This window comes from Tiliqua scincoides, chromosome 1 (assembly GCF_035046505.1).
Source record: "Tiliqua scincoides isolate rTilSci1 chromosome 1, rTilSci1.hap2, whole genome shotgun sequence".
NCBI lineage: Eukaryota > Metazoa > Chordata > Lepidosauria > Squamata > Scincidae > Tiliqua > Tiliqua scincoides.
The window spans coordinates 5,193,382-5,209,957 of NC_089821.1; the positions used below are offsets into that span (position 1 = coordinate 5,193,382).

At 46.8% G+C, this 16,576-nt stretch overlaps 1 pseudogene; it reads left to right on the top strand.

Moving 5' to 3' along the window:
• Positions 1–1,076: 1,076 nt before the first annotated feature.
• On the top strand, positions 1,077–1,195 carry LOC136638195 (5S ribosomal RNA; annotated as a pseudogene).
• Positions 1,196–16,576: the final 15,381 nt, after the last annotated feature.

The window sequence follows — 16,576 nt, forward strand, 5'->3', positions numbered from 1 at the left end:
ATTATATTTTTTAAAAAATTATATATTTTTGAAAAACAAAACCAAACCATGCATGCATAGCAGGTTGATGAACACTTGCCTCCAAGCTCCCTCTGTTGTACGTGGGTCTGTGAACATACTCTGATTTTTGCAGAGAGCTGGAGATCAAGAACTTCTGACTCATGTCTTTGATATCAGATGCCAGCACGGTGAATGAAAAAGATCAGCCTTTACTCACACAAGAGATTTCACAATATTGGCAGCTAACATACTAAAATATGCCAGTCAATTAACTCATTTTTGTCCAGCGCACAGGTGTACACATTTGGTCCCTGTTGCATATATGCAATGTTGGGCAGAAATGGCTTACTAGCCTGGAATAATAGCCAGCCAATCAATGAATGAGATTTTTGCCCCAATCCTATCCCCTGCCATGGGCGCCAAGGTAGCTGTGTCATGGAGGTGCACAACACATCCAGTTTGGGGGTCCAGTCAGGAGGTAAGGGAAATTACCTTCTTGAGGTAAGGGAAAACTTGAGGATATAATTTTTCCTTTTACCTCTGGGTACATCCTCTGATGGCCTATAAGTCTCCTTGGACTACACCAGCTATAGGGCTGGTGTAAGTCTGAGGAGAGTGGGCAGAACAAGGAAGATAGAATCTGGTGTGGGCCTTTGCCGTGAAGACCCACCCGCTCTGTCCCAGTTTCCTCCTCTTGCTCTTCCCTGGTTCCACCCAGAAACTCCCCCTATCTCTCCTCCCTATCCACACAATACCCTGTGTGCCAACTTACTGGTAGCAGCCTGGTCTGGTAGCTGTGGCAGTGTGGGTCTGACGCTGCTGCCATGTTTCAGCAACGGCTTGGACTGTTCGGGGCAGCGGTACACTGCACACCTTTGCAAGGACTTTGAAAGCAGCAAGATATGATTCTGTTGTCATAAAATGGGGTATAGGATCAAGCTGCAAGATGGTATTTGATTGGCCAACAGACCATGATCATAACCTTGGTGAGAATTTGTGGCAAATAGTGGCAAACCAGACGCGGCACAGTGAGATGTCTTCCATGAGTACTGATGTGCACATGTGTTGTATTAATGGCCTTTATTATGGCTTTTCTGCACATGCCCGATCTCGTCTGATCTTGGAAGCTAAGCAGGGTCAGGCCTGGTTAGTACTTGGATGGGAGACCGCCTGGGAATACCGGGTGCTGTAGGCTTATACCATAGTCTTTCAAGACTGAAGGTTGCCAACCACCATTTATGGCTTTTATGAGTTCTCTTCCAGAAGGGAAGTCTGACACCTGGTGGAGTAGCTAGAGGGGGTGCAAAGTGCTAAGTTTTGCAGGGAGCCTCAGGACAGCATGCAAGCAGCCCCTCACGGAATGGAGCCATTCTGCGCAGTGGGAGCAAAATGGAGTCAAATGCAGGATGGAGCAGATCGGCAGTCAAGGTGAATGCCTCCATTTTGCTCCCCCTGCCTGGAGTGGCTCCGAAGGGGAGGGGGAGGTGCCGCTTGCACACTGCGGTGAGGCTCCCTGCAAAATGTAGCGCTTTGCACCCCCTCTAGCTATGCCACTGCTAACACTTGTATGTTCTCAGCTTGCATGCCACTTTAAAAACAAGATAGTTTTCCACAAATAGATGTTCTTTCCCCTATCTGATTTTTATTCCAATCTATCCCTGGGGGTTTGGATGGTTGCACAACTATTTAGAATATCACATTGCAAAAAACTCCACCCTTGGTCCGTATGTTCCAAAAAGTGCAACTCAGAGCCTTTGGCAGCTCCCCCGGGCTCTCACAAATAACTTGGAGTTGTGATCGAGCTCATTGCTCATCATTGAGCTCCTCGCAGGGATGGCTGCATCCAGGCGGCCTCAATGATGGGTTTTTAAGGCAATGTTCCTGTTAGAAATTCCTTTGAAAAGCATCCTATGGATACCCTTTGTTTTCTCTTTCTTTTTGGTGAGGAAGTAGGTCAGGGGATTCAGCAATTATTCCATGTAGAAATGAGGTTTCTAAACGATATTGCACAATGGAGTTGGCACATCAGAAATCTTCTCTGACTTATTTAGCAGGCATGCTCAGCTCAATCAGCATGGGCAGAGCTGTGCATGCTGCTGCTGCTAAGCTCTGATTCTGACTGTGGTTGTATGAACTCAGTGACTCCTCTTTTGGGGGGGAGGCAAAAAGCTATCTTGAGTGCAAGCGAAGCTTAGTAACTAAGAGGCAGATGGATCAGGAAGTCCCTGATTCAGTTTTTATATTTGCCATGAACTATTCAGCTGGCTGGCCTTCAGTCAGCTGTGGCCTCTCACCTCCCCAGCCCCCCATGTACAGTTGGGAATTGGTTTCAGTTCAAATTAATTTGCTTTGGTCATTGACCATAACAAAACAAACAGAAAAGCAAACTAAACAGCAATGGGGAAATGAACTATAAAATTAGACAAGAAAATCAAAATGACCTCATCACAAAACAGAGGCATTTAAGACACCATATTATTAATTATTATTATTAACAATATTTATTTACCGCTTTTCAACTAACCACTACAGAGACGCCTGCGTTGGCTCGGTCATGTCGTGAGAATGGATGATGGCCGGATCCCAAAGGATCTCCTCTATGGAGAACTCGTGCAAGAAAAGCACCCTACAGGTAGACCACAGCTGCGATACAAGGACATCTGCAAGAGGGATCTGAAGGCCTTAGGAGTGGACCTTAACAGTTGGGAAACCCTGGCCTCTGAGCGGTCTGCTTGGAGGCAGGCTGTGCAGCATGGCCTTTCCCAGTTTGAAGAGACAATTTGCCAACAGTCTGAGGCTAAGAGGCAAAGAAGGAAGGCCCACAGCCAGGGAGACAGACCAGGGACAGACTGCACTTGCTCCCAGTGTGGAAGGGATTGTCACTCCCGAATTGGCCTTTTCAGCCACACTAGACACTGTTCCAGAACCACCTTTCAGAGCGCGATACCAGAGTCTTTCGAGACTGAAGGTTGCCAACATGATTTCAACTAAAAGTTCACAAAGCGGTTTACAGAGAAAAATCAAATAACTAAATGGCTCCCTGTCCCAAAAGGGCTCATAATCTAAAAAGATGCAAATGAATACCAGCAGACAGCCACTAGAACAGACAGTGCTGGGGTGAGGTGGGCAAGTTACTCTCTCCCTGCTAAAAAAAGAGCACCCACTTGAAAAAGTGCCTCTTACCCAATTAGCAGGGGTTAATGGCTTTGGCGTAGCTAGTGGGGAGCAAAGCACTAAATTTTGCAGGGAGCCGCAAGCAGCCCCTCTTCCTCCCCTTCAGAGCCATTCCAGGTGGTGGGAGCAAAACGGAGACCTCTGTTTTGCTTCACCTGCCTGGAATGGCTCCGAAGGGGAGTGGCCATTTGCACAAAACTTAGTGTTTTGCACCTGCTCTAGCTACTCCACTGTCACATGCATATAGCCTTTAACAAACAAAAAAACCCCATCAGTTATTATTCAAATGCTGTTTAACAACTGGACTTAACATCAGAGAACATCTGAAATAAAATAACATTACAGCTTGACAGCTGCCAAGAGAGAGGTAGCCACAATTGGAGTGAATTTCCCCATCACCAGCTGGACTAGAAAGTGAAAATGCAATTCACAACAAGCAAAGCAGACATGGAATACACAATCAAAGCAACAGACCAGATAAAAACAACTGGGAATATCCCATCTTTTCCTACCCCAAAAAGCTAATTTAAATAAAAATGGTTTTAGGTCTCACTGGAAGTTGTCCACTGAAGGGGCAGTGTTTAATGAGCTCCATCCATTAAGATAGTGCCAGAAATCTGGGGGCATTTGGTGAGCCGCTGTGAGATACAGGAAGCTGGACTAGATGGGCCTGTGGCCTGATCCAGTGGGGCTGTTCTTATGTTCTTAACTACAATTCCCAGGAAGCCGTGTAGGTCTCTTGTTATCTGGTGTGCTCCCTGGGGCATTTGGTGGGCCGCTGTGAGATACAGGAAGCTGGACTAGATGGGCCTATGGCCTGATCCAGTGGGGCTGTTCTTATGTTCTTAAATGAGAATAAATTATACTGAGAATATATATACAACTGAGAATATTATTATTGTATTTGTGGAGAAGAGCTACGTTGAAGATACTACAAACATTAGAAAAGCCCCACTGGATCAGGCCAAAGGCCAATGGTAAATACAGGAAACTGGGCTAGATGGGTCTTTGACCTGATCCAGTGGGGCTCTTCTAATGTTTCTCATTTCTGACTCTACCAGGAAAGAACATTTGGACCCAACTTGACAAGTAAAAAGAATATTGCTTGTATGGTGATTGGGGCTTTGTGTCTATGTCTGGTAATTGATGGAGCAGATGTGATGACACAAACATGTACCAAATGTCACCCATGCTTTTTCAGACAACTGTTTACTAGGGACAACTAGTTATACTGGTATTATTTCTTTGGATGACCATTACTAAGGTTACTGCTTGACTGCAGGACAAAACAAATGTTCACCATGTCGTGTACTATAAAGGAATGCGTCCTGTATCAGGGTAGATCATTTCTCCTTACAGTGGTTGCATATTCTGTTTTAATTCACAGTTGCTTGCAGCAAGTCATAATGGACTGGAGGTTAGGCAGCCTCTCATGACAGTTTCACTTTCTTACACAGGAATGGAAGACCTCCATGTGCGATGGTGATCGTGGAGAACTCAAAACTCTGCAACGTTCCTATTGAACACTGCTCGAAACCAAATAATTTCTCTGTTAAATGAGGAGTGCCCTGTTCATGATTCACAGGATTGTTGGCTGTTAGTTTGCTTTTTTCAAGGCAATCAATAGCTGTGTTGTATCCTGCACTTTTAGTGGGTTAAGGATTTTTTTTTTTTAAGATACCATTCTGTCTGGTGAGACTTGTATTTTCAGATGCTGTAGCTGAACACTCTAGCTCAGGGGTGTCAAACATATGGCCTGGGGGCCGGATGCGGCCCATAGAAGCTTTTTATCCGGCCCTCAGGCTCTCAGCTGCTGAGCAATGCTGAGGTGTTATTTACTACTGAAAGGACAGCCCTCATGAAAATTGGGCTCTCCCATATCTTGAAATATGATCAAGATTTGTGTATTTTCTCTTCTCTCATTTGCAGCTAATGAGTTCCTAAGTGCTAAAAATGCTTAATTTTGGTTATGACCTGTTTAATGACATCACTTGCTGCCTAATGATGTCACTTCTGGCCCTCAGCACTCATCACAATGCTGCTCAGCCCTTTGTATGAAACGAGTTTGACACCCCTGCTCTAACCCCTGCTTTCATGCCAATACTGTCATTAGATCATTGCTTCTGTAATAAGACTTTGCCTCTGATGATGAGAAATATTTTGTATTCGGAAACGAAATCTTACAGGGGAATCCACAAAGTCTCAGATTGATTATTTTTGCTTGGCAAGTGAATAAACAGGCTGGTGCATTTGTGTATGGCAGTGATTCTATTTATTTATTTACAAATTTATATCCCGTTTCATAATAATAATAACTAGGTATTTATATACGGCCTTCGGATTACTCCTCTGACTTTATTCAAGGTGGTTTACATGGGCAGACACTTCTAAATCCCTCAAGGGGATTTTTACTGTCACAGAGGTTCTCTCTTTCAAGAACCAACAACATTTCAGAATGGATCTTCCTGGCTTGGTCTCACTTCTGGCCTCCGGTTCTCCCACGCAGGCTGACAAGCAGCTCCATCTCTCACATGGAGGACAGCCAAGACGCTTCTTGCTCACACCAAGAGCAGGTGGAATCACGCAGCTGGGCTTGTCAGCTGCTTCACCACTTCTCAGCCCTTCAGGGAGTTGCCGGTGTCCTCAAACTGGCAACTTTCTGATGTTATCTTCGGGCTAACGGAGGCTCTACCCTCTAGCTCCCAGGTGGGCATTCAAAGTGGCGTTTTCAACACTTTGCATTACATGGTGCACTGAAAAGCTGCTAAAATTGTCAAGCCGCACCATCAGTTTATTGACAATTGACGAGGCACACCACATTGCAGGTGGGGGGGGGGCTCACATCCCCCAATGTCCCAACTAGTAAATTACCCTCCTTGACACTCCTGTGGCACACCTGTAGCTTATTTGCGGTACACAGGTTGAAAATGGCTGGTGTATGGGAACCAATCAGTAAAAATGCCAGGTTGATGTCCCGTCGCAAAACTTCTTAATTTCAGAATGTTTGCATAGTCCCAAAGTGCTGGGCATGAGATGTTCCGTGCGTAGAAGCTGCAGAAGTAGACAGAAGGCAAGAGAGGAGAAGCAGATTTCCGTTCCCTTTTTAATGTGGAAGCAGCTTCAAAGAGTAGAGGTGGATATCACTCCTGATGGCCAAACTGTATGATGGCAACAGCATAATTTACAATTAAGCACATATAAAGTGATGTAATTTAAAGCAGAACAGGGATGTCTGGACAACGGCAGGGGTGGTCTTAGCAGATCTGCCGCCTGTGTTTGTGGAGATCCACCACCCCTTACTCACTCCCCTTTTGTCAAAATTGCTACCCCTCCTACCCCATCCTTGCCTGCTCATCAGCTTAGGAAGCAATCAGGTGGACAAGGCAGAAGAGAGCAGTGGGGTGGAGCAAATGAATATGAACTTGACCCTTTCTCTGACCTCCTCCTCCTTCTAGCTTTCAGGTGGGCCATCGGCCTGTCACCCCCCCCTTCTCCAGTGCTCTTGACCCATCTTATCTGTTTCAACAAGATTTCAGGAGACCAACAGCTGGGAAACAGCAGTATGAGGAGCAGCTGGGATTTCATGTATGTGACCCATTTGTCACATCCTCGGCATCACCTGGCAGGACAAAGTTCCAAACAACACAGTCCTGGAACGAGCTGGAATCCCTAGCATGTATGCACTGCTGAAACAGAGACGCCTGCGTTGGCTCGGTCATGTTGTGAGAATGGATGATGGCAGGATCCCAAAGGATCTCCTCTATGGAGAACTTGTGCAAGGAAAGCGCCCTACAGGTAGACCACAGCTGCGATACAAGGACATCTGCAAGAGGGATCTGAAGACCTTAGGGATGGACCTCAACAAGTGGGAAACCATGGCCTCTGAGCGGCCCGCTTGGAGGCAGACTGTGCAGCATGGCCTTTCCTAGTTTGAAGAGACACTTTGCCAGCAGTCTGAGGCAAAGAGGCAAAGAAGGAAGGCCCATAGCCAGGGAGACAGACCAGGGACAGACTGCACTTGCTCCCGTTGTGGAAGGGATTGTCACTCCCGGATTGGCCTTTTCAGCCACACTAGACGCTGTGCCAGAACCACCTTTCAGAGCGCGATACCAGAGTCTTTCGAGACTGAAGGTTGCCAATACAAAGACCCATTTGTGCTTTACGGTTTTACAGTGACTTGGGCCCATTCATGTTTACAGACCTGGGTTTGTCCCTGTCACAAACGCAAATGGGTAGTTTGGCTCAGTTGTGTCTACTGCACGCACAAGCCGTTGAGCGTACAATGGTGGCGCAATGACCTTATCCTCTCTATTCATGTGGAATGTTCTCATTTTCTGCACCGAGTGGGATCTGTCATCTGTGTTGAATTGTAAAAAAGATTCATGCTCTAGTCAATAAATTAACCACCAAACACCTCTCTTTCTTGGTATCTGATATTCAGTGCATCCTAAATATAATACAAATACCTTAGAATTTTATCACAGAATCTCAGAACTGCAGGGCTTAGAAGAGAGAAGAAGGTTGGCCCAGACTTCCATGGGCTTCATCTTATGATGCAGTATCATGTAATATACTTCTTCTACCAGTATTTTAAGAATTATATGTAAGAATAACTATATTTGATCATAAGACTTTGATTCTTAGGAGAAATAAGCTTGGATAAAATTTCGTTGAAATCAGTGTTCTTTCCGTAAGGATGGGCCTCATCTTATGGGCCTCACTTAACTAAGAGTCCAATCCTATGCCTCTCTACTCAGTCCCATCAGAGTCAATGGGGCTTACTTCCAGGAAAGTGTGGATAGGGTTGGGCTATAAGGCTGCATACTTACCTGGGAGGAAGCTCTATTGATTTCAATGGGACTTACTTCTGAATAGGTATGCATAGGATTGGGCTGTAAATCCTCTACCATTGATGCAGCAGTGCCAAAGGAGTGGGTACTGTATCCTTCTTGTGCATGGGGAGGGGTGTGGGTGTTGCAGAAATTGGTAAAAAAAAATTTATACCCTTACCTGAGCAAGACTCTGATGACCCAGTGGGTATCCTTGGATCTGTGTTAGCTCTTTTGCTGGTGGACGTCTGAGGGGAGTAAGGGAGAAAGAAAGGAATAGATTATGATCCGGTGCACACTGGTGTAGCTGAGACCACACCCATCCCACCCAGAACATATGAACATGCTGGATCAGGCTGAAGGCCCATCTAGTCCAGCTTCGTGGATCTCACAGTGGTCCACCAAATGTCCCAGGGAGCACACAAGACAGCGTGACAAAACAAGCATCCTGGTGCCCTCCCCTGCATCTGGCATTCTGGGGTAGCCTACTTCTAAAATCAGGAGGTTGCACATACACATCATGGCTTGTAATCTGTGATGGACTTTTCCTTCGGAAATTTGTCCAATCCCCTCTTAAAAGCATCTAGGCAAGATGCCATCACCACATGCTGTGGCAAGGAGTTCTACAGACTAATCACATGCTGGGTAAAGAAATATTTTCTTTTGCCCTATCTCTCCCGACACTCAATTTTAGTGGATGTCCCCTGGTTCTGGTGTTATGTGAGAAAGAAAAGAGCGTCTCTCTATCTGCTCTATCCAGCCCCTGCATAATTTTGTATGTCTCAATCATGTCCCCCTCAGGTGCTTCTTTTCTAGACTGAAGAGCCCCAAACACTGTAGCCTTTCCCCATAGGGGAGATGCCCCAGCCCAGTAATCATTTTGGTTGCTTTCTTCTGCACCTTTTCCATTTCCACTATATCCTTTTTGAGATGCAGCGACCAGAACTGGACGCAATACTTCAGGTGTGGCCTTACCATTGATTTGTACAACGGCATTACAATATTAGCCATCTTTTTGACAATACCTTTTCCAATAATCCCAAGCATGGAATTAGCCTTCTTCACTGCCGCCGCACGTTGGGTCGACACTTTCGTTGAGCTGTCCACCAGCCAAGACCTCTTCTTCCTCCCTCGCCACCCTGTTCTGCCAATCCAAGCTGCTCTCCGCTCCCACCACCAGCTTACCTTCACTGCCACAGTGAGCTGACAATGGCAGGAGACCTCCTGCAAAACTGCCATTTGCAGTGGCAGGCATGAGTGGAACTCATGTCATAAAGTGCACCCCAGTTGTAGTTAGGATTGGGCTGTGTGTCATGTTCAAGTTATAAGTGTCCACATATGGACATTCAAATCTTCTGAATGCTATTAGATGTCTCCCTAAGTGCAGACCACAATGAAGCCCTTGTGCTCAGCATTTTGCCCTCAGCAGCTCACCATCCACCCCCTGATTTTGTTCTCTGACCATATGCTTGGTGAGATGAAGCTGACTTCATACAAAGCAAATCCTGCATTATGATCGCTTAACATGCATTGGCTTCATCATCACGAATAAAAATGAATCCAGTTATAACTTTACAACAAATTATTCTTGCTTTGTTTCCAGGAAAAAAAAAAATTATGTGAAATCTCTTCCAATTAACACCAGTAACATTTCCCTGGCAAGATACTTCCATATCAGATGGAGTGAGACTACAGGGACAAATGATAATGATAAATTCTTCTGTAAAATGACTTCTTTTGTCAAATAAACAAGGGGTCTGATCTCATTAATAGCTCCACTGGTAAAATGACCTGTGCATTCCTCTGCGCTTTCAAGGGTCCTCATTCTTGGTTCCTTGCACCAGTGGAAGTTAACTCTCCTATTTCATTGCTCTGTCATGAAGTTTTTGAGGACCAAGAAAACAGTGAGTGCTGCACAGGATTTGCGATGGTTAACTTCACCTGCAAAAGGCAGGTCTGCATCAAAGCAATCCTTGAGATGTGGTGTGACACCGATTCCTTTGGGCCCCAGCTCTGGATGTGTGCGACTACATGCTGTACCGGTGTGTGCAGTGTTGTGTTGTGGTGTAATACAGACAGGCCTACACAATCAAAGCTCTTTCACACACAAACAGACAGCAAATGATGTAATTATATTTGTCTGTCAGGACATGATAATTGTGGACGGCAGGTAAGCCGCACAAAGCAATTCTGTTGTTTATTTCCCCTGTTGCGGCATGTTTTCTCCTTTCCTCTAGCTCAAAAAATAAATTGGAGAGGAAAAGGTCAAGTCTTTTTTTTCCCTTGTAGTCTAATTTCAAAATGTAAGAAGCATCACTGCAATGAGAGCTTTTCATTTATCATTCTGGAATGCTTTCTTTGTGGGTCTAAACTTCGATGTTTTTTCCATTAATGGCATTCTGTACACCAAACTGTTAAACCCAGGGCGAAAAGAAGGCCCTCCACATAGTTTGAACATAACTATGTAGAATCAGAACTTTATGTACGACTTATAATTAGTAACAGGGTCGCCTTGTGTAAAGCAAAGCATAAGCATTGTATCTTAAAGCTTGTGAATGGATTCCTGTTTTTGGAAGGCGAAGTTAAACCAATCCTATGCCAAATCTAAAAAAAAAAATTGTTACTATGTCAGCTGAATCAGTTCCTCTGTAACAGACAGAACTAAAATGGTTTTCCTAATACAGATCCAACCTTGGTACATAAGAACATAAGAACAGCCCCACTGGATCAGGCCATAGGCCCATCTAGTCCAGCTTCCTGTATCTCACAGCGGCCCACCAAATGCCCCAGGGAGCATACCAGATAACAAGAGACCTGCAAGGCTTCCTGGGAATTGTAGTTAAGAACATAAGAACAGCCCCACTGGAGCAGGCCACAGGCCCATCTAGTCCAGCTTCCTGTATCTCACAGCGGCCCACCAAATGCCCCAGGGAGCACACCAGACAACAAGAGACCTGCAAGGCTTCCTGGGAATTGTAGTTAAGAACATAAGAACAGCCCCACTGGATCAGGCCAAGGGCCCATCTAGTCCAGCTTCCTGTATCTCACAGCGGCCCACCAAATGCCCCAAGGAACACACCAGATAACAAGAGACCTCATCCTGGTGCCCTCCCTTGCAGCTGGCAATCAGTGGGGTTTCAATTCACAGACCCCCATGGATACTGAACTTGCAGATACTAAGATCTGTGGACAGGGAGCTCAGAAGACCTCCGAATGTGACTGGAAGTGAATTCTGGTTGCATCCAGAGGTGTTAAGAACATAAGAAGAGCCCCGTTGGATTAGGCCAAAGGCCCACCTAGTCCAGCTTCCTGTATCTCACAGTGGCCCACCAAATTTATTTTATTTATTTATTTTTTCACATTTTTATACCGCCTTTCCTCCAAAGAGCTCAGAGTGGTGTACACAGCTCCTCTCCTCCTTTTGTCCTCACAACAACCCTGTGAGGTAGGTGAGGCTGAGAGAAAGTGACTGGCCCAAGGTCACCCAGGAAGCTTCATGACTGAGAGAGGGTTTGAACCTGGATCTTCCAGGTCTCAGTCCTGGAAGTCCACCTCCCAAACCATTACACCACACAGTCTGTGTCCCGGTGCCCTCCCCTGCATCTGGCAATCTGAGGTAGCCTACCTCTAAAACCAGGAGCTTGCACATACCTACCATGACTTGTAACCCGAGGCACAGGGTTATGTGGCAAGAGGTTCTGAGACGCGGGGAAGCCAGATCGCTTGTGGTCTCCCCACGCCACAGAAGGTCTGCCAGAGCCTTCAGAAAGGCACTTTTTCTGGGCTAAACAGTGCTTTAAAGATACCCAGTATCAGTGCTGCAACTGCAGTGCCAGCCAGTGGCATAGCTGGAGAGGGTGCAAAGCACTGAGTTTTGAAGTGTACAAGCAGCCCCCCTCCTCTTCTAGGCGGTGGGAGCAAAATGGAAGCGAACTGCATTCACCTCCACTTTGCCCCACATTTTGATCTCCCCCATTTTGCTCCCCCCATTTTGATCCCTCTGGAATGGCTCTGAAGGGAAGAGGGAAGGGCTGCTTGCATGCTGCGGTGAGGCTTCCTGCAAAATTTTAATGCTTTGCACCCCCTCTAGCTACACCACTCGTGCCAGTGCTTGTCTACCTTAGGATTGGGCTGTCAGTAACTTCTGAGTAGTGACACAAAATCCTTACAGGTCCTTTTCATTTGGAGGCTAGATAAGGGATGGGTATGTATGTGTGGGTAACCTAAAATTGAGAGATTGCCCTGGACGTAGCTATGATGAGTTGCTAAGCTAATATGTTATGGTTTAAAGGAGGAATGGTCCGATGATCTGGTCCGCTGATGGTATGATGAATCCAGTGCAGGCTGGTTGTGAGTGTGTCATGCAGACCTTGCAGTGTCGCTAGTGGTGCAGACAGTGGCTGGGGAAAAGTATTCCTCCGTTTGTGACCGACAACAATGCAATATTAGCATGACTGTAACCTTTCACAGCAGAAAGGCTTTGGAAACCACTTTGACCACACAACATGGGATGTAGCCTATAAATAGAAGTGGTTTTATTTGTTAAAAACACACAAAAGCACAAAACTCCATCTTTTGTGTTTAAAATATCTGAAAAAACACAAAACGCATTTTGGTGATTAAGGTATTTCCCAGAAATTAAAGTAGATTACATTTCCAGTTGGAGATAAAACTGTGGCTACATCTGCTACTATATCACTTATACCCTCTACCTGGTACATTTTTAAAGTGTGGGGCAGCTCAATCCTAACTTGCGCTGGAACAGGCAGGTCAGCAGGTCTGGTCTGTATCCAGTGCACGTTTGGGGCTGCTCGTAGGTTGGCTCGAGGCAAGGGGAAACTTTCCCCCTTACCCCGGAGAGAGCCAAAGCAGCCCCAATGAGGCTACTGTGATCTGCACCACCCTGGTGGTGCAAAACCGAGCAGCCCAGGACTGCCTTGGACCATCTGGGAACGGGGCTAGGATCTGGCATAAGTGCTGGATTCTGGCCCCACCTCCAGCTCCTCACATGCCTGCACGCCCCCAGGAATGCCTGCCACCTGCGCTCCTCCCACCCCAGAAATGCCTCCCTCCCCCCACCTCCCCCCTCCCCACGCCCCGCCCCAGACCCCTGTGCCAGCAAAGCTCAGCCAATGCAGACTCACCGTCCCTGGGGACTGCCTTGGCATGGAGTGCACACCTATGCGCTGGCCTATCTCCCTTGTTGTTGGCAACCTTCAGTCTCGAAAGACTCTGGTATCGCGCTCTGAAAGCTGGTTCTGGCACAGCGTCTAGTGTGGCTGAAAAGGCCAATCTGGGAGTGACAATCCCTTCCACACCGGGAGCAAGTGCAGTCTGTCCCTGGTCTGTCTCCCTGGCTACGGGCCTTCCTTCTTTGCCTCTTTGCCTCAGACTGCTGGCAAAGTGTCTCTTCAAACTGGGAAAGGCCATGCTGCACAGCCTGCCTCCAAGCGGGCCGCTCAGGTGCCAGGGTTTCCCACTTGTTGAGGTCCATCCCTTGAGGCCTTCAGATCCCTCTCACAGATGTCCTTGTATCGCAGCTGTGGTCTACCTGTAGGGCACTTTCCTTGCACGAGTTCTCCATAGAGGAGATCCTTTGGGATCTGCCCATCATCCATTCTCACGACATGACCGAGCCAACGCAGGTGTCTCTGTTTCAGCAGTGCATACATGCTAGGGATTCCAGCTCGTTCCATTACTGTGTTGTTTGGAACTTTCTATCTAAGCTATCTCCCTTATGTCGGTGTGAAAGTGCTTGACGGCACTTTTGCGACAACGTTGGGCTGGTGCAAGGGACTTGTGTCAGCCCAAGGGCACCTCTGAACTGTTTCCTAAAGTGAATAAAAACGAGAATTTTTAATGAAAAACTCTTTAATGAAAATGCTACTTTCTGCCTTTCAAATCATGAAATCTATGAAAAAATAAAGCCATTTTCAAACCTCTAAAGGTTTCTTGCAGTTCAGGATGCTTTCGGACCACAAGGCTGTGCCCCAGGTGACACATTTTCAACACTCCCTCTTTTTATAATCCAGCCCCTCCCACCCAAATCCACCCAAATTAACCCTCTCCTTCCAGCTCAGGCAAGTCATATCCCTCCCTTTCTTGCATGGCTGCTCTCCTAGGCCAGTGATCTTTGTGCTGAGGGCAAACAGCAGCTGTGGCATTTGCCAATTGAAAAGAATGTTAACCCTCTCCTTGCCTGTCTCAATGTGGCAACATAATACATTTCCATCTGCAGATGCTTTCTGGTTCTGAGAAAAAGGACATTTTTGCTGAATTCTTTCTTAAGAGGAGAATGCACCTCTGAAAGACTGGGAGATGAATGACTTGGTGTCACTTGACCAAGTGGAGGAAGGGCTGGAAGGGGATATGCAAGGAGTTCCTGGACCTCTTGATCCCCAGAGGAGGAGAGGGGACCTCTTGAACCCCAGAGGAGGCCAATCCCAATGGCCCTACTAATAAATGACCCTCCCCCAAACTCCTATGCTATTCCTTGGGATTCTTTGGGACCATGCATGACACACCAATTTGGCAATCGTCAGTCTCGAAAGACTATGGTATAAGCCTACAGCACCAGGTATTCTCAGGTGGTCTCCCATCCAAGTACTAACCAGCCATGGCCCTGCTTAGCTTCTGAGATCAGACAAGATCAGGTAACAGTTGCTGCTGCCACAGCCCAGCTGTTGAAAATTGCTGGTCTAGTCTAACTGTAGTTATATTGCTGCAACACATCTTTTATTTGTTTCATTCCATCCTTTTCCAGTTCCTGAAGGACTGTAGGACCACAAACATAGTAACTCCTATTGTTGTCTTTACTCAGCAGGTAATTAATCTGTGAAACTCGCTGCCGCAGGATGTGGTGGTCGTATCTGGCCTAGATGCCTTGAAAAGGGGGCTGGACAGATTTCTAGAAGAAAAGCCCATCACAGGTTACAAGCCATGATGGGAATGTGCGACCTCCTGGTCTTAGAAGCAGGCTGTCTCTGAATGCCATATGCAAGGGAGGACACCAGGATGCAGGTGTCTTGTTATCTTGTGTGCTCCCTAAGGCATCTGGTGGGCCACTGGGAGATCCAGGAAACTGGACTAGATGGGCCTATGGCCTGATCCAGTGGGGCTGTTCTTATGTTCTTAACTACAATTCCCAGGAAGCCTTGCAAGTCTCTTGTTAACTGGTGTGCTCCCTGGGGCATTTGGTGGGCCACTGTGAGATACAGGAAGCTGGACTAGATGGACCTCTGGCCTGATCCAGTGGGGCTGTTCTTATGTTCTTAACTACAATTCCCAGGAGGCCTTGCAGGTCTCTTGTTATCTGGTGTGCTCCCTGGGGCATTTGGTGGGCCGCTGTGAGATACAGGAAGCTGGACTAGATGGGCCTGTGGCCTGATCCAGTGGGGCTATTCTTATGTTCTTAACTACAATTCCCAGGAGGCCTTGCAGGTCTCTTGTTATCTGGTGTGCTCCCTGGGGCAGTTGGTGGGCCGCTGTGAGATACAGGAAGCTGGACTAGATGGGCCTATGGCCTGATCCAGTGGGGCTGTTCTGATGTTCCTAACTACAATTCCCAGGAAGCCTTGCAGGTCTCTTGTTATCTGGTGTGCTCCCTGGGGCATTTGGTGGGCCGCTGTGATGATCTCGGAAGCTAAGCAGGGTCAGGCCTGGTTAGTACTTGGATGGGAGACCACCTGGGAATACCGGGTGCTGTAGGCTTATACCATAGTCTTTCGAGACTGAAGGTTGCCAACCAATAATATTTTGTGAGATACAGGAAGCTGGACTAGATGGGCCTCTGGCCTGATCCAGTGGGGCTGTTCTTATGTTCTTAACTACAATTCCCAGGAAGCCTTGCAGGTCGTTTGTTATCTGGTGTGCTCCCTGGGGCATTTGGTGGGCCACTGGGAGATCCAGGAAACTGGACTAGATGGACCTTTGGGCTGATCCAGCGGGGCTCTTCCCGTGTTCTTCCAAGACAAAAGTATGTTTAACTTTTCTGTAATGTTCAGCTCTATTCTGTATGCATCCCCTTTCCTTGTTAGTTAGCATTAACTTAGACCCACCTAGTGGCATAGGTAGAGGGGGTGCAAAGCACTAATTTTTGCAGGGAGCCTCTCCATGACATGCAAGAGGCTCCTTCCCCTCTCCTTCAGAGCCATTCTGGGCCACGGGAGCAAAATGGAGGTGTATGCCATAGGATGTAGTTATGGAGTATGACTCTGTTTTGCTCTCGTGGCCTGGAATGGCTCCAAAGGGGAGGCGGAGGGGCTGCTTGCATGCCGCTGTGAGGCTCCCTGCAAAACATAGTGCTTTGCACCCCCTCTAGCTATGCCACTGAACCCACCACAAATATACATACATTCTGCATGCTTCACTGTTTTTTGAAGTCAAGTTTGCTGCCTGTTTTGAAGTATGATAACATTTATTCTCTTCTACCGCCGTAAACAGATCTAACATATGGTACAGCTTATTAAAACCTGAAATCTGGGGATGGATGTTCAGATTTTCACATCAGTTGCACTGGCACCTATTATCAAAGTGAAAATAGACAATTGTGAGAACATTAAAACATATTGAAG